Source organism: Rhinolophus sinicus, chromosome 11 (genome assembly GCF_057876585.1).
Source record: "Rhinolophus sinicus isolate RSI-liver-muscle chromosome 11, RSI-T2T, whole genome shotgun sequence".
NCBI classification, from domain to species: domain Eukaryota; kingdom Metazoa; phylum Chordata; class Mammalia; order Chiroptera; family Rhinolophidae; genus Rhinolophus; species Rhinolophus sinicus.
In genome coordinates this window covers 15,912,832-15,934,426 of record NC_142511.1, presented here as the reverse complement: position 1 = coordinate 15,934,426, position 21,595 = coordinate 15,912,832, and the positions used below count along the sequence as shown (strand labels likewise).

General features: G+C 39.4%; 1 long non-coding RNA gene across 1 annotated transcript in view; it reads right to left on the bottom strand.

The window, feature by feature from the left end:
• LOC109450574 (uncharacterized) overlaps nucleotides 1–15,327 on the bottom strand; it is an 89,527-nt gene extending 74,200 nt beyond the window's left edge. Inside the window, exons 1-2 of the long non-coding RNA XR_016022749.1 lie at nucleotides 15,074–15,327; nucleotides 116–262 (exon numbers count right to left, since the gene is read on the bottom strand). This is a non-coding gene — a long non-coding RNA (uncharacterized LOC109450574). The remainder of the gene's footprint in view (nucleotides 1–115; nucleotides 263–15,073) is intronic.
• Between the last annotated feature and the right edge of the window lie 6,268 nt (nucleotides 15,328–21,595).

Genomic DNA, 21,595 nt, shown 5'->3' with positions numbered 1-21,595 from the left:
ATCTATGTGCTAACCTCCCACTGCAGTGCCTCCCGGCTCCCCATCACCAGCAGTCCTGGGGCACGGGTCCCACCTCCACCCCCAAAGAATGGACCCAGTGGGCAGCATCTCCTACCTGGGGTCTGTAGGGTGCAAAGTGGTCCAAGATCATACTGCAATTTTTTGCCATTTGAAATCAGCATTTCATCCTGCAAACCCGGACTGTCTTCTTCTCTTGCCTAAACCCATTTTTCCCCTACAGGTCTTCCTCTGCCCTGGAAATCTGTAGAAAGAATAAAATGAGTGATGGTTTGCCTTCAGCAGCAAGAGCAAATCTTCACATGCTCACTCTATGAAACGAAAAGGTCTCATGTTTAGCCCACTGGAGTGGGCTGTACTGGGGTCTACTCAGCCTTGGTGGGGCCCGGTTTGGACAAGGAAGAGGCCATGTGTGTTCCTCAGTCAGTAGTCCATTTGGAGCTGTTTTATGTGCTAAGGCAGACCAGGAAATTGCCTGGTTCTTTCTGTCTTTACCCAAACACAAAGCCTTCTTTTATACCAGGACGTGTGTTGATACACCAGATTGAGGTCTGGGAGGTACAAAAGGGCATCCTTGAAAGTCAGAGGGGATGGTTCTGTGGAGATGCTCACCCCAGGGGGACCTTGAAAGGGACAGGAGTAGCGGAAACCCCCAAACCAACCAAAAAGCCCTATGAATTGATTCACTCCCGTGTGCCCCACTGGGGTCCTTATCTCCCTCATCTCTATGTATCGCTTCTGGAAACAAGAAATGGTGATGTTAGAAAGTCAATCCACATCCAGATGGAGAGAGAAGGGGTCAGCACAGGCCCCAGCCCTGGACTCTCTCAGTGGCCCCAAGTGCAAGCACAGCCACCATAGAGGGGCACAGCTGGGTACAGAAAGCCAAGCCCAATCCCTAAACCACCATCCCCAGCACGACCTCCCAGACTTTCGACCTCAATAAAACCTACTTCCCACAGATCACAAAAGAAGCCAAGCATTTCGGGTGGAATAGTCTTTTCTTCAGTATGTCTGCTTTCATTTCTGGCAGTCTGGGATTTGAGCTGAATAAGCCACGCCATGACGCCTGGGGTGGGCACTTTAAAGGCTTTGGTAGTGTGCAAGGTACCAAATTTGCCCAAGTCACATAAGATAACTGGCAGCTACGTTGGAAATCCCTACTCTGCGATCCAGTTTCTTAGACCGGTTCTATGGAAGTGCTTCTATCTATCGTCCTCTCACCCTGCTGGCCTTCGCAGCTGGAATGTGCTAGAATCGCTTCTGGCACTGCAAAGGTTAATTGTCTCCTGCTGCAAAGTAGAAGCTGAGAAAAGGGTCCTGGGCAGGGGCAGAGTGATGGTAAATGGGGTTTTCTTTATAATACTGCTTCTTCTCAACACGCTGTAAGGGCATTAGTTCACAGTCACTTTCTCTGGAATTACCAAATCTGCTCAGAAGCCTTCATTAGGATATTAAACAAGACTTAATAAGTGAAAGTGACTTGCATCGATGATAATCGTGGGCATTAATCAAGACGGCTTCTGTCTCTCTCTCCCTGTAACATGTTTCATGTTCCATTGCAAAGCCCCTTTAATTCTGGAGGGCTTCTTCAAAGGGAAATACTACATTTAGAAAGCCATTTTTTAAATGATTTACTCAGCAAAGATCACTATAAATAATGTTCTACTCCCCCCCCCCTCAGCTTTAACGATCAGAGGAATTAATGCTGTGAGGTTTGTGTCCGCGATCCAGCCAGATGTGTTCCCATTTATCAGACATGGTTGCACTTATTCCAATAACGACTTCAGCCTTTAAAAAAACTTTAAGTGGGACTCGAACTCAAATGACCACAGTGTACCTGAAGGACACACTGTGGCCATCTTGTTTGTCACTGTGACAGACACCTTCCACGTTCACTTCCGTGCTTTACAAAAGACTTAGATTTTACGCAATAAAATAAGACAACCTGCTTGGGGTGGTCAATAAAATCAGAAACAATAAAAGTGACGCTATTTAAGACTGCCACTGCTTTCTTTATAAGGCAGCTGTCTCTTGTTAAAACCCAGTGGCTTCAGAGCGAAGGAACTTCCATCCAGAGGAAGCTTAGTTTATGACTATTAGAAAGAAGGGAAATAAGAGTTCATTGTTGGGTTTAGGCAAGAGGAACACACAGGGTTGATTTCTATTTATGTCCTTTTTAATTCTTGGGCTTCATCTTCACAAATGTATTATTTTTCAACACTGAACAAAAGATCAAGTCAATCTTGTCACTTTTCATGGTATAAAACAGTGCGGGAGGTGAGTTTTCTGTACCAAAAGCAATATAATACAAGAGCAGGAGGAAGAGAAAGGAGCGTCTCTATCCCAGGCTTGCGATTACAGTTCAGCTCTGCACAGTTTCACCACACCCTTCCCTCTTTCCTCCGTCCTCAGTCTCTCCTGGGACAGTCCTTTCAAAGCTGCCTGCGGCAGAGATATGTGTGTCTATGTGTGTTTAACACACACACACGCTCACACACAGTTTATACATACGTAGGTGCACATACACACGCCCAAAGTTGTTGTGCCATTGAGAGGTTTCAAATCTCTTGGCATATTTGATTGCTGCTTCTGCCCTACTTAATGTCATCACATGTTCACTCTCCTTCCTTCTGGTTCAGTCAGCCTCATTTGTTATGTCTCTGCTAAAATTAACCCCACGTTCATTTCTGGAGGCTTTGGAGTTTATTGCTGGAAAAAGGGTTATTTGCTGGCAGTGAGTAGGGAGATGCTTGTTTGCCTGCACCAGGGCTCAGCACACTATTTCAATGGAGCTCAGGAGACGAGCGTCTGTGAAGCAGAGGAGACTGGATCCATCCTAATGGAGTGCAACATGAATTATATGCCCTATTTCACCACCTCCCTGCTTCGCTAACCTGGGACCCTTCACATGGAGCCATTTATCCAGAAGGGAGAAGAAGACGTCATTCCCAACTGAGGGCTCTCTCACTCTGTCTTCTTTTCTTCTTTTCTTTTCTTTTCTTTTCTTTTCTTTTCTTTTCTTTTCTTTTCTTTTCTTTTCTTTTCTTTTCTTTTCTTTTCCTTTTCTTTTCTTTTCTCTTCTCTTCTCTTTTCCTCTCCTCTCCCCTCCCCTCCCCTCCCCTCCCCTCCCCTCCCCTCTCCTCTTTTTTTCTTTCCTTGTTTTTCATCCTACGTCTCCCATCCCCAAACTAGTTTGTCTATTTCTCTAGCCCACCAGAGGGAAATTGACTTATATCTGGAGAGACACCTCCATGTTTTTGCCCACTGCCATAATAACGTAACGACTACCTCTCCCTGGACACAGATTCCGTGTCAGGCATGGTGCTAGCAGATTTAAAGCGTTGTCTCTAACCCTTCAAAGAGGATGTTATCATCCTCAGTTTACAGACGAGGCACTGAGCTCAGAGCCACTATGTAGCTGGTACAAATCCACACAACTATTATATGATGAAGCCGGAACTTGAACCATTGCTCTCCAGGTTTGTCTGAGGCCAAATCTCACACACCTTTTCAAAACCACCCTATCCTCTTCTGCCTCCTGTGGCTGGAAAGGACGATTAGGGCCTGTCAAGGAACAATGTCATTTCTCTTGGGATGCTTCAGTGAGAAGCACTGGAAATTTTGGTGACACTTAATCTAGCAGTTTTGTTCTTATTGTCACAGTCTGAAGTGTCTTATCTCTTTTCCTGTTTAAGAGAAAAGTCACACATCCATGGGCACTACATGGCAACCTCTGTCACTTATTTTCAGGACCAATCACCAAAGTCAGACACCTTAAAAAGCAGAGTTTTCAAGGTTTTTTTCTCCTAAATAGTTCATAGTGCCAGCAAAAAAGAAAAGTTGTGCAAGCTATACAAATTTCAACATTCAGATCATTTTTTTTACTTGTTCATCCCCCCAAAAAAGTTCACTATAATCACTTTTCACTAACTCCAGAAATGATCATTTGGTTTGAGAATTAACTGCTTCCCATCTATTTTCTTCCTCCATCTACCTATTGGCTGTCAAAGTTCAAAAACATTTTTACTGGAGGAAAAAGGTAACATTATAGAAACGACATGTAAGTTAGACAACTGTACTACTTCTTAATAATTTTTTAAGATTTGTGGAGAGAAAAAGTAAAAAAAGGGTTAAAGCTGTTTGTTTAAAATAATTTGTGAGGCTGAAATTATAGCAGTTACACGTAGCAATTAGACACATGCATTGAACCTCTGCTTCCTTCAAATCTCTATTAATGTAACAAAAACAAGGTAGTTTTGTTTTTTGTTTGTTTGTTTATTTAAGAAACACACCCACAAGGCCAAACAAAATGGGGGGGAAAAGACAAAATAATAATTTGAAATCTGAAAAGCAGATGTCTAAGTAATAACTGACAGCAGATTCAAGAAAACTGCACCCTTGCCCCAAAGTAAGGAAAGTCACAGACGTAACCTGATTGAAATTCAGAACTTACACAGATTCAAGCTTAGGGGAACCAGATATTTCTGGAAGCAGAATTGAAGGTAGAGCCAAAAAAGAAGGATTGGTTGAAAGTCTACTTAACAAGCACGTATCTCCATTCTCTGCTAAGCTTAGCAACGGCCCCTTTCCCCCACCAACCAGCAAAAGACTGAAGGCTTATTCTCAAAGACTGCCTGACAATAAGCACATTTGAGGTTGGGGATACTGTAGTGACAACAGCAGGAACAGGAGAAGGTTCTTGTTACAAATGCTAAGACCCACCTGCCCTGCCTCCTCACCCCTCCTCCTTCCCCACTTGGCTCCTAGAATTCTGGCAGCAGGAAATTAGAAGACTCTTGTCTAGGGTATCTTATCAGCCTAAGGGAAAGGACCTAGAGACACTGACCTCTGGGTTTCCCCAAAGAAAAGTCCCGACCAGCTCACCCTACAGGGAAGCCCTCCAGGTGCACGGTTTCCAAGGGGAGTTTTACTTGGAAACTTGGAGTTCACAGCCCCATTCTAGAATGTGAACACACAGCCAGGCGTCACCAGACATTTGAGAAAATCATCTAAAATACAGTCAGAGAACAAAACGACCAGGAGAAAAGCCACTTGAAGGGCTTTAGTTTCTCAATGTGCAACAATGACAGAGGTTGAGTTAATGATGTTTATATCCCTTTCAAGTCTAAAATCCTATAATTCGGTTGATTTGTGATTCAAGCCAACATTATCGTTGGTAAGTATCCAGACATCCAGAAAGACTTTTTACATAGGCCCTTTAGGTCACAAGCTTGGGGAGGAGAGAGATGCAGAGAAAGCCAGGTAAGCAGGGGTCATCTTTACTTGACTGATATGTGAATAAAGATTGGGAAGATGGAGCAAATAAAAGGCTACTACTCCAGGAGTAGGTGGAAACCCACGCTGGGCTGTAATGACCTAGACCAGACAACAACACAGTGACAACTGGGCTCCAGTGGTTCTCCACATTTGGGGAAATAGGGAGAAATAAGAAAGGAGCCATGCAGGTGTGGTAAGGATTATGGAAAATTTACAAAATACAACCAACAGGGAAACATTCAATGTGGTGGGAATGTTTAGCCTGGAAGAGGGCTGGGGGCCACTGAATATTCCTTAGGAGGAGCAGTGCAATTCTAAACAGAGAGATGGTCAATATATTCTTATATAGACCTGTGATTTTCACACTTTTTTTTTTTTTGAGAAGCAGAATAGTTTCTCCCAATGAAATCCTCTGCAGTACCCCCAACACATAAAACAACAAAAAAGAGTTTTTTTAATGATTGAACTAGTGATGGGGGCTCCTGACGTTCCAACCATCTAAAGCATCTTTTCTGAAACTTTAGAGTTTGAGGAACATAATTTTAAAGCAAGTCATCTCATCAATGTTTTTCACATATTTTTCACCATGATCCACAGGTGAACACACACACACACACACACACACACACACACACACACAAACACACCTGAAACAAAGTTCACAAGACAATTCTACATTTTGTAGTCTATCTATTCTATTTTATTTCTTTTTTTTTTTTTTTCTATGCCAACTATGACTCACTTGACTTCAACACCCGGTAATGAAACGTTGCAACTCATATTTGAAAAACACCAGCCTAGGTTGAGAAAAGATACATAAAAATTGGCCCCAAAATCTATGTTAAATTTATTTGTTGCATTGTGATTAATTGGAAGAGGTAATCATAGGTGATTATTGATTTGTCACTTTTGAAATCTTAAGAACAGAAGTATCTCCTTGTCAGGAATAAGTTGGGATGGGAGGGGGTGAATGTTTGGCTGTGCTATGTATCTCCAGGGTTCTCTCTGTGGCAATGGGGCCCTCCTAGGTATGGATGGATAGTGGAGATGTGGGTGGACAATGATTCCTACTTCTTAAACCATTGCTGCGAGAAATACCACATAGAATAAGGCTCATTTGATTTGCTGTGCAATTATGCAATGCAAGAAAACAAAACTGAGGACACTGAAACTATAACTAAATCAGTTTAACCCAGTTTAAAAGAAAAATGTTCCTTTCCACTATCTTTCTTTATTCATCAAAAAGCCACTTGGAAAAAAATTAAAAGTCAATCAAAAAATCAAGCATTTTTGATCTGGAAAAGAAAAGCAGGATACATCTTGCAAGCCATTCACAAATATCTATTTCATAATTCATAAAAAAGAAGGAAGAATCAAGTGACAATTGAAAAGGAGTCATGAATTCTTATAGAATTTTAGTTGATATACAAACAAATTAAAATACTGAAAGTATTACAATTATTTTCAAAGTTGAATTTAAAATTGAACCTCTTTCCCCATATTTAAGGGGTTAGCAATGTGTGCAAAAACCTGTAATAATAGTAACAGTTCATTTTTGTGCTTGTGATCAAGGCCACACTCTACCGTGTCTCAAGTATTATTTCTAATTTTATATATTCAGAGAGTTTTATGTGTTTAAGTGTTTAAGTTCTTTTTGTAACTTTAACTTAGTCCATTCCATTGTATTATTTCTTCTCAAATAGCTCTCTAATTTCTTTATAAGTTTTCAAACTAAACCCATAGATTCCTTGGTGTTCAATACATGGTAATTCCATTTCTTCTTCCCTTCCAAAGTGATATATCAGGAAAGGAAAATAGATGTGATTTTGGGATAATGACTTTACCTGGAAACATGTCCTACTACTGAGGAGGTAAAGGTGAATATTTGGTGGCCCTGTGGCACCTGGTCAAATGGGGCAGTCATAGAGGATGGAAAATGAACATGATAACAAGCTCATTTGGGATCAAGGTGACCCCCAAATCCATTACAATTCACCCTTCCACTGCCTTACTCTCAGACTGCTTAGCCAAATCCTTTGATAGAATCGGATACAGGCTCCATAATCTGGAGGTTTCCGGTTTTTCATTAAGGTGATCCCAAAATCCATTACAATTCACCATTCCTACCATATCCGTCCTTAGAAAAAAATTAAAAGAAGATGGAGAGCAAGTTCAGAGAAATGAACTTTGGGACAAACATTAATGCTCAAAAATGGGAAAATTCCCTAATTCAAACTGATTAGGTATGAAGGTCAAGCTGAACTAGAGTAAATTTTATGTAGAAAAATTGTTTTATAAAAACTACCTCAAGTCCTTTTTGAAACTAAGAGGAATATAAATAGTTTTTAAATATTGATGGTTGCAGGAAACTACATATTAAATCATTTTCAAGGAATAGGAAATCTACATCATACTATTCAGCATTATTTGTATGCAGACTATTACTAAGTACGAAGTCCTTAGCTCAGTTCTTCATAAATAATCTGAAGCAACAGCAACAATGTTTTTGGAGTGGTTTTTAGCCAGAATTGTTCATCAAAAGTCCATGGGGTATTTTCACAATACAGATGCCCCGTCTCACTCCAAGCATCCTCCACTACGACATTTGTGGAAGGACAAGAAAAGGATGAGTTTGTCTGTTTGCGGGGGGGAGGGGAAGGTGGAAGCCCCCAAGTTGATTCTTAGGCACACCCTTGGCCAAAAATATGAATTTTTGAACACTCACTGTCTCATAAACATTTTGCTTAGTGATCTTACAGATGGGAAATCTTAAGAGGTTGCACAGGCAGAATTTGAAATATATGGTTCCAATCTCAGTGCTTTGTCCTTAGCACCACGTGCCCTATACCGAACCGTAACGTCATGGAGGCTCAAATGCACCTTCTAGTTCATGAGGTTTAACTAGAAGTTAAGAAGCGGAAGTTGATCCCCAATAAAAATGCCCTAATCCCGGGATGCTAAGCGCACTAAGCACGCCGGTGCTTCCAGGGACATGCAGAGCCAGGAGAGCACGTTGTTCTCGTAGGAAGAAAAGGCCGCAGCAACGCTAACCAGCTTGCAACTCACTCTGTCTTCCTACACATGTGGTAGGAGTTGTCACCTCCCCCAGAGCTATATTTTATACCTGCACAAGCCTTTGTCCAAACATGTAGTGTTTCCCTGCTCGGAGACATCTGGCCCGCTCCTTGAACTGGAGCGCTGAGACTAGCTGGCCAGGTTCCAACAGAGAAGGCTTTTTCTCTTTCTTCCAGGGCGAGCAGCATGGGGAAGCCCCCGACATGATGCACAGGACGGCTGCTGGTGCTATTGTGGATGGTGTTGCTGCTCTTCTCAGAGAATCATCTTCCTCCAGAGCCAGGCGGCCATCACCCAATCAAGACCCCTACAGCAATCTGTTGCCCGTCACATTGAATCTGAAACTCTCAGCTGACTTCAAGAGCCCTCGGCCAACTTGCCACCCCTTGTCGCCCACCTCTTCTATCATCTCTTTAACCTGATATGTCCTCTCCAGAAGCAGGGGCTGGGTTCTTAATCCCCCTCCTGCTCACAGGAGACTTCACTTGGGGCAAGCACCATCCTGGAGTTCTGCAGTCACCCTCCATCACACCCTGGCCCCAGGGGCAGTTGGCGGGAACAGGCAACATACACATTTGGGAGGCAGATGAGCAGCTTTGCATCCTGCCTCTGGACAAGGCACTTCACGTCTCAGACTTTCCATCTCCTTATCTGCAAACAGGCATGAGAACACCTGTCCTGCCCGCCTACCTCCCCTCACGGGCCAGTTGTGACGATAAAAGATCGTGGTTGTGAGAGCGCTTTCAGGGTGTCTGTCAGCAGTGGGTTCTGGCAGCAGGAGAACTGAACCAGCTGAGATTACAGGCTGAGACGGTAATTCGTAGGCTGGAAGTCACATCATTTTTTTTCCATCGTCACTAAGTACAAGGGAGGTGACGACTTCCTGCTTGTTATCAAGTTAGTTGGTTACCCGTTTCCTGCCTTTAGGATTTACCTAATGGTTGTAGCTGCCCAGAGAATGAGTCTCTGTCACGGCCCAAAACAATGTCCCTGAGAGAGTAGTTCCTCGTAATTAACCTAACCCTCCCCCCAATACTTTGGCATAAGCCCCTTTTTCATCTTCTTTTCTTAGAAAAGAGAAAGCGTAGGTGGTCATTACCCACTACAAAGGACAACTTCTTTGAACTGAAGAGAGCATGTGCTTATATGCACATCTCTTCCCATGGTGTGCTGCTGTGGGAGGGCTATGTGTTAGGGAAGCATTTTGAGGTCTTGATGTAACCCAGGAGGCATGGCAAAGAGAGAGAGACCCCCGAACCAGGAATCAGGCCCCCTGATGTCCACCCTGACTCTGCCATTAACTGGACCTTCCTCACACAAGTCTCTCTCTTTGCTGCTCCTCAGTTGCCGCCTCTACAGGGTGAAGGGGTTGACAAGATGACGTCTAAGGTCCCCTCAAGCCAGAAGATTCTGTGATCTAGATAAATGCTTATTACTAATCGCAGTGTTGAGTATTGTCTTTATGAAATTGTTCATGTCTGTGACACCTGTTTTATATATTGTATATGTGTATAGTCGCAGGAAAGAAATCATAACCCTCCAAACAGTAAAGGGAAGCCTTGAAGAATATATCCACACAACACACCTTCTTCAGGTCTAAAGAGTGACCAAAGCAGGATCCTAATTATGAACAACTGGTTCAGTCTCGGGGCATCATGCTTTGTTCATATATACACAACATAATGTCTCCTTGGGTGTGCCCACACCCACATCTACCTATCTATCAATCTATCTATCTATCTATCTATCTATCTATCTATCTATCTATCTATCTATCAATCATCTATCTAGCTAGCTCTCCATCATCTTTCTATCTTCTATCCATCTTTCTATCATCTATCTTTCTATCATCTCTATCATCCATCTATCATCTATCAATCATCTATCAATCATCTATCTATCTATCTATCTATTTATCTATCTATCTATCTATCATTTCTCTGTCTATCATCAACCTATCTCTAGCTTTACCTTTATCTCTATCTCTCCCTCTCTCTCTACCTCTCTCTACCTCTCTACCTCTATCTCTCCTTTATCTCTACCTCTTTCCCTCCCTTCCCTCTCTTTCTTCCCCTCTCTCTGTCTCTCTCTCTGCCAGAAAAGAGAGAGATCCTAGGGGTTTAGCTATTTAGGAGCTCAAAGAATCCTCGTATATGATTCTTTCACACCACTACCAATAAATAGAGTAATATTAAGCCTAGACCTAATTTTTATTATTTTTTTAAAAAGAATGTTCTGTGTTCTTCAAAGTGATTTTTCTTTCAAAACTGTATTTTCAACCAGTCATTCTCAGCACCTTCTTGTGCACCTCTTCTCTTCCTGTGGGACAGATTTATTCGCTCCAGATGCTGAGCTGGAGCTGCTGTAATTCCACCTGCCACATCTGGCTCTTTGGCACACCAGGCCAGAAGCTTCAAAGTTGCATCTCTGCACTGTTCATGGTTCGACTGCTGGCTGCTGCTTTATCTCCTTGGATGTAATTTTCCTTTGATTCACCTATAATTCTGAAGAATTGATGCATTTGTATCCATTTTGAATAAGGTTCTATACAAATGCTTCATTTGATCTCTGAGCAAACCCTTTTATTTCCTCTTATGTGGCCTCGCCTTTAATTCAGGCATAAGCCTTGGAGCCACTCGGAACCAGTGTGCCTGATTCTTTGCACAAGCAGTTGTTTGTTCCAAGTGCCCTGCTTCTTGTTCTTGAAGGGGGAAAAAAGAAAGTAGGGGGGAGGGGAGCCATTCGTGCTCCTGCATTTGAGAAGGGGACGGGGACAGACAGTGGGGCTCAGTGATTTCTCCTTTACCCCTTTTGCATTCAGGTTCTGCCTTAATGACTCATTTAGGCGGCACTGATTACAAAATGTGAAGTATTACTACAAAGCATCACTCTTCAGAATACATGCCCCACACCACGTGCATCAGCTGGGTGCTTTGAATAATGTGCACAAATGCACATTAACATACTAAATGTTCTGAGAAGTCCTGCAGCATAGAAAAATGTACACATCTGATATTCTTAAGCAGAGCATCCCAAATTGGAATATAAAACGCTTTTTTCATGTAACACCCATTAGCTTCCCGTCAGATCCCAGTCTGTGGGTGCTGCTGTACAGGAATGTTTTTGACTCCCCTTAATGAGTACTCAGCACTGACATAGCCCAATGGCTCCTGCAGTCATGTTGGGAAGCTGAACAGTTACTGCAGGAGGGTACCCTTGTTCTAAACAATTGTGGTCAAAACAGGGAATGTGGCTGAAATCGTAACCAATTTTCCTTGAGTTTCTCAAACACCAGAACAAACACATAAAAAATACAAAACAAAACAAAACAAAAACGCCAAAAACCTGCCTCCAATACCAGAATTCCATACTAATTTTCTCCAAAGAAAAATTATTTAAATAAAGTAAGGAATAAGGGTGTGGGTATGCTAAGAAAACTATTTGAGGGGGGCATTTTTATTTGAAAATCTAACTTCTGGTTAGTTTACCTAAAAGCCTATACCAATTTTTTTCTTACCCATCCAATGGTCAATATGTAGATATGGTCACAGGGGGCCCCAACTTTCGTGGATTTAAGGTGAGCAAATTCAGCCACTCACAAGGGACCCCAAAGGTCCACGACATGTAGTACTTTCCATTTTGCCAAGACTGATAACTGAACTGTACATCTCGTACATCGTGAGTCAGCCCAAATGACCACCAGCACCCATATGTCTATGAAGTTTGGTTCTCTTCCTTCCACAGGAAAAAATTCTACGGAAATTATAAGTTTTCAGATTAAGATGAATTTATATGTAGGCTCACTACTATGACAATATAATGTGATGTAGAGTTGTCAGAACAAACTTTCCAAATGACTTTATAAATTACTTGTATATTTTCAAAATCGTTGAAGGTTTGAAGGGGACATAAATGTTTCAGTTATCCATTACTGAATTTTGTTAGAAAAATTATACGCTATATTTTGTGAAGTTGGGGTTTTTAAAGAACTATATATCTTTACCCCTCACAATTTTTTGAGCTATTTATCTGATTATAATTGATATTTATCTGATTCGTCATTGGTTCTTCTCCTATCATTTTTCTATTTCTTCTATAAACCAAATCAAATTAGCAGACCTTGAGATAATTTGAAGTAACAGGAATATTTTTAAAGGGATTACTGCATGGAACTACATGACCTATGGTATTTGTTCCAACACCAAGGTTTTATCAGTCTCCAGTGAAACCTTTTCATTGATTTTCCAAAGTGATAATAACTATAGTTTTCAAGATCAATTTTTCTATTTGCAACATGCTCTATCAGGAAAGTTTGGGCACTATAAATTCACAAATGCCTAACTCTTCTACAAGGAGTTGGAAGGCAAGAATTCTACTGTTAAACTAACAATGCAGATTCTGCATAAACTATTATAACTGTCCAAGGCAATACATTCACAGATTATTGCCATTCATGACAATACTTTCTATGTACTTTATGGCTTACAAAATACAAGTCAGACTGCCTGGGTTCAAATCACATCTCCACTATTTACTAGCTGTGTGCCTTGGGCAAGTTCCTTAACCTGTCTGTGCCTCAGTTCCCTCACCTATAAAATGAGGACAACAATAGTACTACCTCATAGGGTTATTGCAGTGATTAAAGAGCTAATAAATAGCACACAATAGGCACTAAGTATTTGCTTTTGCTGCTACTGTCTCTGCTATCATCTTCACCATATCAGCTGATTTTCAAAAGAACCCCAGGAGACAAGTGGATAAAATACTATCATAAACCTATGTCTGAAGAAAATGAGATTCAGGGAAGTTTGGTGATTTCCTCAGGTTGACACAGCTAGTAAGAGTCAAAGTAATGTCTCAAGAATGGTTCTTCTGCCCAAGAGCACTTGTCACCTGCAGGGTCCAGGACAAGAGTTTAAGTGAAGGCCTATATACCATAAGTCTAAATATTTAAAATTTATAAATCAAGCTAACAAACTTTTAAATGCAATATGTTCTAGCCTCCTATCTCAACAAACATTTCTTTATGATAAAAAAAATGGTAAAATATGTATAAAGCTAAAGTTTATATACACACACACAGACCCAGGTTAAATATCAGACAAAATTATTGAGTATGTCAAAATTGATTGGCCAGAAATATTTGGGTTAGTAATAAGAATACATATATTACCAACATATTCATCCATAAAATTTCTTTTTCTTACCTTCATTTCAGCAAAATCACTAATTGTGTTGTTATAATCAAGATTTTCACATAATCTTTGTTCCATTTTTAATAATACCAAAATGATAACCTCACTTAAACCACTGTCATTCTCAAATAATTGTTTAAATTAATGTCAATTTGGAAAAACTGTCATAGTAAGTGGAATCGTCAGTAAAAAATGCTTAACGTAATCCTTAAGATTCAGAAATGCACCATGAATTTTTTGTATCACATATAAAAATTATAATGGAGTCATATACGAAAATGATCTTTGTTGCAGAAAATATTATGAAATGTTGTAAGTTGATCATATAAATTGGTATCACTCATATTACAATTTTCATCATCTCTAGCAGTAGCCAGAGTGATACAGTGTTTCTTAAGTTCTTTTAAATTTTTCAATGTTTAGATATTTAAAGAAAAAAACAAAAATATTGCAATATATTGCTCAATTTATTAAAATCATTTTTCAGTTACGACTACGCCTTGTTTTTCCTTTTCCATAGTCACGCAAAGGTTTCCTTTCCATGTTTTAATTTTTCTATTTTTAAATTGGAATGCCACTTTTGTTGCATATATCACATGAAATTTCAATAAAGAAAAACTATTTTCTCCATAATTAAAAATATGACTAGCCATTTAAAAAAATGAAAGGGCCAAACATATATCTGAGTGTTTTGTAATCTTTTCTGACAGTAATAGCAATTTATGATTTATACCAAATAACCATGTATATTATAAATTCAAAATTAACTTTATTTTCTACCAAAGTCTACAATTTGCTTTTATTTGAGGATTTCTATTATTTTGCTTAACTCTTCTAGTGACTCTCACATCTTGTTTAAATTAAATCTAATTATTTTAATAGCCTTTAGTTCACATTCCCTTTGTGAGTCTAAGAGTAGATCTAAGTTCAAATTTTGTATCTTCTATTGAGATGTCTCATCTTTAGACAGATCTAGATAATATAATATCTAGATAATATAATATAATCTTTGAAATGTTCCAAAGAACATCATTGTTATCAGTTGATATCATACCTCCTAGTAACAAATTCAAACTACGCATACAACATAACACAAAGGAAGTGTCTGGATTTTCAGAAATACTGGTTTCTATGCCTTTTCCTAACAACCATGTATCATAGGCTTCCCCTGGACAATTTTTAAAATCAGTGCCTAACATTGAAAAATGTTTTCTCTAGTTCTTCAGTTAGACCTGTATCTCATATGTAAAAGCAGTGAAATTCTCATTTTGATTTTTTGTTCGTTTGTTTTCTTCTTTTGTTAGTCCAACAATTACACATAATAAATGTTAGGTTTCAACGCAATTTTGGTGTCTTACACAATCTAGCTGACTTGCACAGTATTTCCTTTTCCTGTTTCATGTATGATTTTTTTCTCTCATTTTATCATCCTTCGTAGTAGTCAGCTGTTGCCGAAGCAACAAACAACCCCCAAATTTAAGTGTCTTCCAAAAATAAACACTTACTTTTGCTCAAGAAGGTCTGAAATAGGGTGGTGATCATGTTAGAACTCTCTGAGGGGTTCTGGCCTCCTCTGTGCTTAGTTGGGTTCTACGGTCTTCCCATTCCAGTACCAGCATAAGGAACATCCATCATCCAGGGCATGAGGTTTTCAAAGGAAGTGCAGAAAATCAAGGGTTGGTAGAGATAAATCCAATCCATGCAAGCATATTTAAAGCTTCTGCTTGGAGGTGCCGTATATCATGTCCGCTCACATTCCCTGCCAAGGCAAATCCCATGCCAAGCCAATGGGTAGAAAAGTGCATTGCATCAGAGGAATGCATGGCAAGTGCAGCGACTGAATGAACAATTGCAAACAAATAGTACTATCCACCAAGACCACCCTCTTGGTCACAAATATTTACTTTCTTCCTGAGACCCAAATTAGCATTCAGTCAAGTCTTTTAGGCTTACAGCCTAGGACCTCATAATTTTCTCAAGTTCAGGTGCAGCTCTTCTTGATCCAGAGACCTATGATTTTAAAAGACAAATTGTCTTACCCCCACACCTTCAACACCCAGTGGTGAAACAGGAACAAGCTAACCCCAACAAATACTTCTGTCCAGAAAGGGGAAGCATGGGAGGCACAAATCCATAGCCATTCTGAAATCCCATTGAGCAAGAATTGCAGTCTCCCCACCCAAGGGATAGAAAAGGTGTTTTGACTAGGCCCTGCCTCTACTCCCTGAGAGTACTACACCTCTTGCTTCCACTTTCTAGGAGTTCTGTCCTCTTTTATTATCATCTTTGGCCATATTTGAATTGGGCACCAGAAAACACGCTCTCCCGGTGGTCAGGCAGTTTCCTCAGCCTACTTCCTGTCTATAAAGTCAGACTATTTTCCGTCTCAGTTACAGTCTCTGTTCATCCATGTCAAAGCACTCTTGGAAACACAGGGCTATTTTAACTATTGCGGGGTGGGGTGGGGGGGTTGTTTGTTTGTTTATCTATTTGATTTCAATCTACATCATATGTTAATTGCTACACTCATATTCTTTTCAACTCATGTATCTCTCTCTTAATCACAAGTAGGTTAAGCTTATCAGCCTTCAGTGCGATAATGCCCACCCACCCCCCTTTTTTTTCCTCTGAGCTATTTGTCCAACTGAAATAATTTACTGGAGGATACACTATTAACTCAGTCAAACATCTGAATGAAAGGTATGTAAGCCATGATCTTGGTTTGGTCTCGTTCCCAAGCTCTGTGTCTTAATGGCAAACGCTCCTCATTTAGCTCTTGTCCTCAGGTTATATGTTAAAATGGGAATTGTTTTATTGGAAGGAAAGGGGGAACCGTAGCATATATCAAATCAGCAAATCCCAATTTATGGATTCTCACTCTTCCCTTTCACTCCTCATTGTAAAGAGGCCAATTTCTTTCTCAGCCCTTCTCTTTCTTATAGTCTCTTATCAAACACAGCTGATAACAACCAATCCATGCTATTAAGTTGGTGCAAAAATAATTGTGGTTTTTGCAATTAGTTTTAACCTTTTCAACCACAATTACTTTTGCACCAACCTAATACCAACATTCTGTCTCAAAGCTCCTTCACATAGCTGTCATTACAAGTGCCTTAGTGTTAGGAGAAAGCAGAAATTCAATAGGTACATTTACATATGATAGTTTTACCAAGTGTTGCACCAATGTATAACATGGCTGGTGTTTTTCCAGCTTCCTATTACAGCTTTCTTCATGCCTGAAGCAACACCACATATTTTAAGGTTTTGTTATGACAAAACCTTACCCTTGGTACCAATTTCTGTATTTGTCAGCTTTTGCTGTTGCCACAAACACAAAAATATCAGTAGCTTATAATAACAAATGTTAATTTCTTACTCATGTTGCTTAGGGCCATGAGTTAGATACGGTTCTGCTGGGCTCTGCTGGGCTCCAGGGCATCTGACTGGCTCTAAACACTTTTTCTCTCTGGGACCCAGGATGAAGGATGACCCACTGTCTGGGGCATGTTTTTCTCTGGTAGAAGACAGAAAATCAAAGGGAGGGTAGAACCAAACCACACAGGCACATTGAAATCTTCAGCTTGGACTCTATGTAGGTCCTATCCACAAACCAAAGGGAGTCACATGGTTAAACTCAATGTCAGTGGACTAGGGAATACACATATCCTGCCTATAAGAAAGCTTGGCAAGGGTAGGGAGGAAGCACATAATATAATTACAAACAAATAATATCCTCTATCACACCCATTAAATTAATAATTGCATCATTTTGAATTCTCCATGTAGCTAATAGTCATCTGTCCCATTGTTTTTTATGTACATACACATAGTTGCCATTAAGTCCCTTATTGTCTAGAGCAAGCAGAAAAGGCTAGATCCCAGTGGTGAGAGAGGACAAACTCCGGAGTCTGAAGAAGTACCAGTCATAAGCAACATCCATACACAATGCTGCTTAAAATAGTACTAGCCCATTAAAAAGCTCTACACGCAATTCCAGCAGAATTTGACAGTCTTTACAGAAGTAAAACCCAAGTGATATGAAAACAAAGGTACAGTTGCCAGATATGTAAGTCACGGGACCTTGAACACAAGCAGTTTCCTTTAGAAAGTGAGCCTCAATGATTTCTTTGGAGTTTAAAAGAGAGATCATCGTGCTAATGTTTTCATTGACTTTCCTTTCGCCTCTCTTTTCTTTTCCAATATCTTGACCAAATGCTTCTGGCAATAGAAAACCTTTGGATCTTCAGATATCTGTTTGCAAACTTGGTATCTTAGTTTTTAAGCAGTTTGAAAAGTCAGATAAATCTCTGTTTCCCAGAGCTCTTTGAAATTCTCAGCAGCAAAGTCTTAAAATTCTGGCCCATTCAATAACACAGCAGGTGAGTCATGCTAGATGGTCATGACATTCAACAAAATGATTGTGGCAGAGGAGAAATGGAGAACAGAAAACAGCTTTTTCTGAGCTAGGAGACCCTGAGACTTCTACCTGTCCGATGCTTCTGGAAACAGCAAAGAAAACAAAACTCTGAAAGTCCATGGTACGCTTTCAGAATCCAGCTCTCCCCTTCACAAGAATGGAGTTTTGACTGGGAGGTGATAGCACTCAGAGACAAGCTATGTTATAATGCAGATTTGAATCACTTCTGCAAGACCCAAACATAGCAAAGCTCCAGTATGTGGTCTGATAAGGGAGGAAGGCCAGTATGACCTGGTGAAAAGTCTTCATGTAAGAATATTTTTACAAATGACTCCTCAGTTGTTTTCTCTGCAGGAAATTGTCAAGTAGAGGCCATTTGAGTAATGCCTTTAATGAATAGATAAACATCATTTGAAATTAGCTGAGAGAATGGATACTTCTACCTGCTCAGCAAATCTTTCATTAACAGAACAAATGTAAACTTGAACAGAAACATTTTTGCTCTTGTCAGAATTTTCTGATTTTAATGCTTGGCTTATTCTAGTTATTACTATTTTAGACAGCCAGTCTAAAACAGAGAACAAAAAGAACTATACGGAAATCACAGTGATGGGTTCTAGTGCGATCTGTGTATTGTCAGTGACCATCAAAAAAAGCATTATAGTCTTAAACTCTTTGGGAATAAGCAGTTCACCAAGCATATGTTTGATCTACCAAGAAAAGATCTACAGAATTATTTTTATCAACCTGCCACCTGAATATACCTGTGTTGCCTATTAGTTGAGGTAAGAAGCTCTGAATTTATAGTACTGAAAGGTAATCTGTGAAAGGTGAATAGGTAATCACCCCACCTATTACATATATTCTCATTCCTTCCCACTATTACCTTTGCCCAAGTGCTTGTCTATAAACTTAATTGTCTACCTGCTTTGGCCAGAAAGTCCTTTTGCACACTCACTTTATTCAGCTTACAGGGAATTTTAATCATGTGGCCTCTGAGTCTTGTAGTCTGGAAGACCAACATAAATTGCCCTGTGATGTGGTTAGGAAAGAAAGCATGGGCTCTGGAGAATCAGAGCCCGTGGCTTGAATGGGTGCTCTGCCCTATGCCAAATGTGCGATCATGAGTTTTTGGGAAAAAAAAAAAAAAATCCCAGATTTCTGCCTAGGGTAATTTTCTGGACTATAGAGCAAGGAGGGAGTAAAGGAGAACATCGCAATCACACTGAATGGAGGAGGCAAAAATAAAAGTTCAGGGAAGCTGAAGCAGCTAGAATATATAGAGCACAGGACCGGAAACGGGGGAACAATTCAGAAAAGTGCTAAAGGAATCTGCATAGGAGATCCTTGAATTTGCTCCTGAAGAATATACTACTTATACATAGGGTGAAAATGCACAAGGCCAGACAAGGAAAAACTGGGAACTGTCGACTGAACACTTTCCAGATTTCACACAGTCCTGGATGAAGTTCAAGTTCTGACCAACTAAAATAGAGAGACCTTATTGAAGACTTAGTTTATTCAGTGCAGATGCCAGGAATGTCTCACCTAAGTAGCAGAGCCAAATCAGCCTTAGAGTAAAAAACAAAAGTACTCTAGGCCAGCCCTTTAACATTTTAAAAATAAGCTCCCCCCAAAATCAAGATAATCTTCAACTAGCTTAACTAACTACCAGATCAGAATGCTATACTACTTAAAGAAAGACAAAAAAAAAAAAAAAAAAAAAAAAAACCAAATAAACAAAAAAAGCCCAGACAACACTCAACAATGTAAGGTTTACAATGTTCAGCACTCAACCAAAGGATACAAGACATACCAAGAATCAGGAAAAAGTGATTGATAACAGGAGGAAAACAAATCAGTAGAAATAGATGCAAAATTGGTAGAGAGTAAAATTAGCAAACAAACAAACAAAAAACCCTTAAAACAGCGATTATAAATATACCCAAGAATTGAAAGGAAGATATATACATAAAGAGATAAATGAAAGACTTTTTTAAAAAACTAAATAAACTTCTCTCACTGAAATAGACATCTGAAATGAGGGGAAAAAAACATCACTAGATAGAGTTATCAGCAGATTTGATACCGCAGTGACCTTGAGGACAGAGCAATATAAAAAAAGAATGACAAAAAAAGAGTTTCAGTAACTACATCAAGCAGCGTAACATATGTGTAACTGAAGTATCAAGGAAGGGCAGAAAAATGTTTGAAGAAATAATGTTTAGAAAATGTCATACTTGATGAAAGCAATAAATCCAATGATCTAAGAATCTCAAAAAACTTCAAGCACAATAAATAAACAAACAAAAATTATATCAAGGCATAATATAATCAAATGGCTAAAAATCAGTGAAAAAGAAAATCTTAAAAAGGATTCAGTGCAAAAGACTACATCATGAATAGAAGAACAAATATAAAAATGACTGCATACTTCATAACAAAAACAATGAAAGCTAGAAGGCAATATAATGACATCATTAAAGTACAGAAAGGGTAAAACACTGTCAACCTAGAGCTTTATATCCAGTGAAAACAACCATCAGAAATCAAGGTAAAATAAGACTGTACAAATGAAGTATTTCAGAATGAAAAATAAAGAGCATTGAAAATGATAAGTATGTGGGTGCACATAAATACTTTTTTAATTTTATTTTTTTAGAACATAATTGACTGCTTATGACAAAAAAATGTATTGTGGGATTTATAACATATGCACAAATAATATATGTGTCAAAAAAGTACACATAAAGAAAGGATGAAATGAAAGTATGTTGTTATAAGGTTTTTATATTGTACATGAAGTAAGATATTTGAAGGCAGACTGTGACAAGTTAAAGTACGTTGACCAAGCCCTGAAGTGTAAAATAAAGACATTTTTAGACAAACAGAGTAAACATACATAACCATTCAAGAAAACCCTGAAAAAAATAATTAAGTGACTAACGCTGCCAAATATAAAACAGCAATTAGAATACTGGGTAATGGCACAAGATTAAACATAGAGCAGAATATAGTGCCAGACATATGACTACATAGAGGAATATAATTTCTAATGAAGTTAGCCATGACATTCAGTGGTTAAAAGCGATTATTTGATAAACTTGTCAAGACAACTGGGTAGACATTTTAAACAGGAATTAAGTTATGGAGTGACATCACCAAGGTGATGAGTTAGGAGGCTCCTGAATTTCTCTCCTCCCACAGATACATAGAATATGCAGCTACAAAGTGATCATTTCCTTCTGAGAGAAATCCAGAAGGTGAATGACACCTACACATCAGGCAACTGAGAAAATACCCACATCAAAATGGGGAGGGAAGGTTGAGACACACTCTTGCCATAAACCTCATCTCTAGCACAGCACCTTAAAACCAGGAGGGAACCCCAACTTTCAAATTCTCCCTGAGGAGAAAAGGGCTTGGTCCATATAACTAGAACCCTAACTTTTAAGAATGCCACATAAGGGACAGGACCCCAAATCAATTTTTCTGTGAGCCTATAATTGCTTTAAAAAAGTAAAGTCCTTATTTAAAAAAAAAAGAAAACATTTAAAGATTTCAGAATGAGAAAAGCTTAATTATGACCCAAATCTAGAAACCATACGTG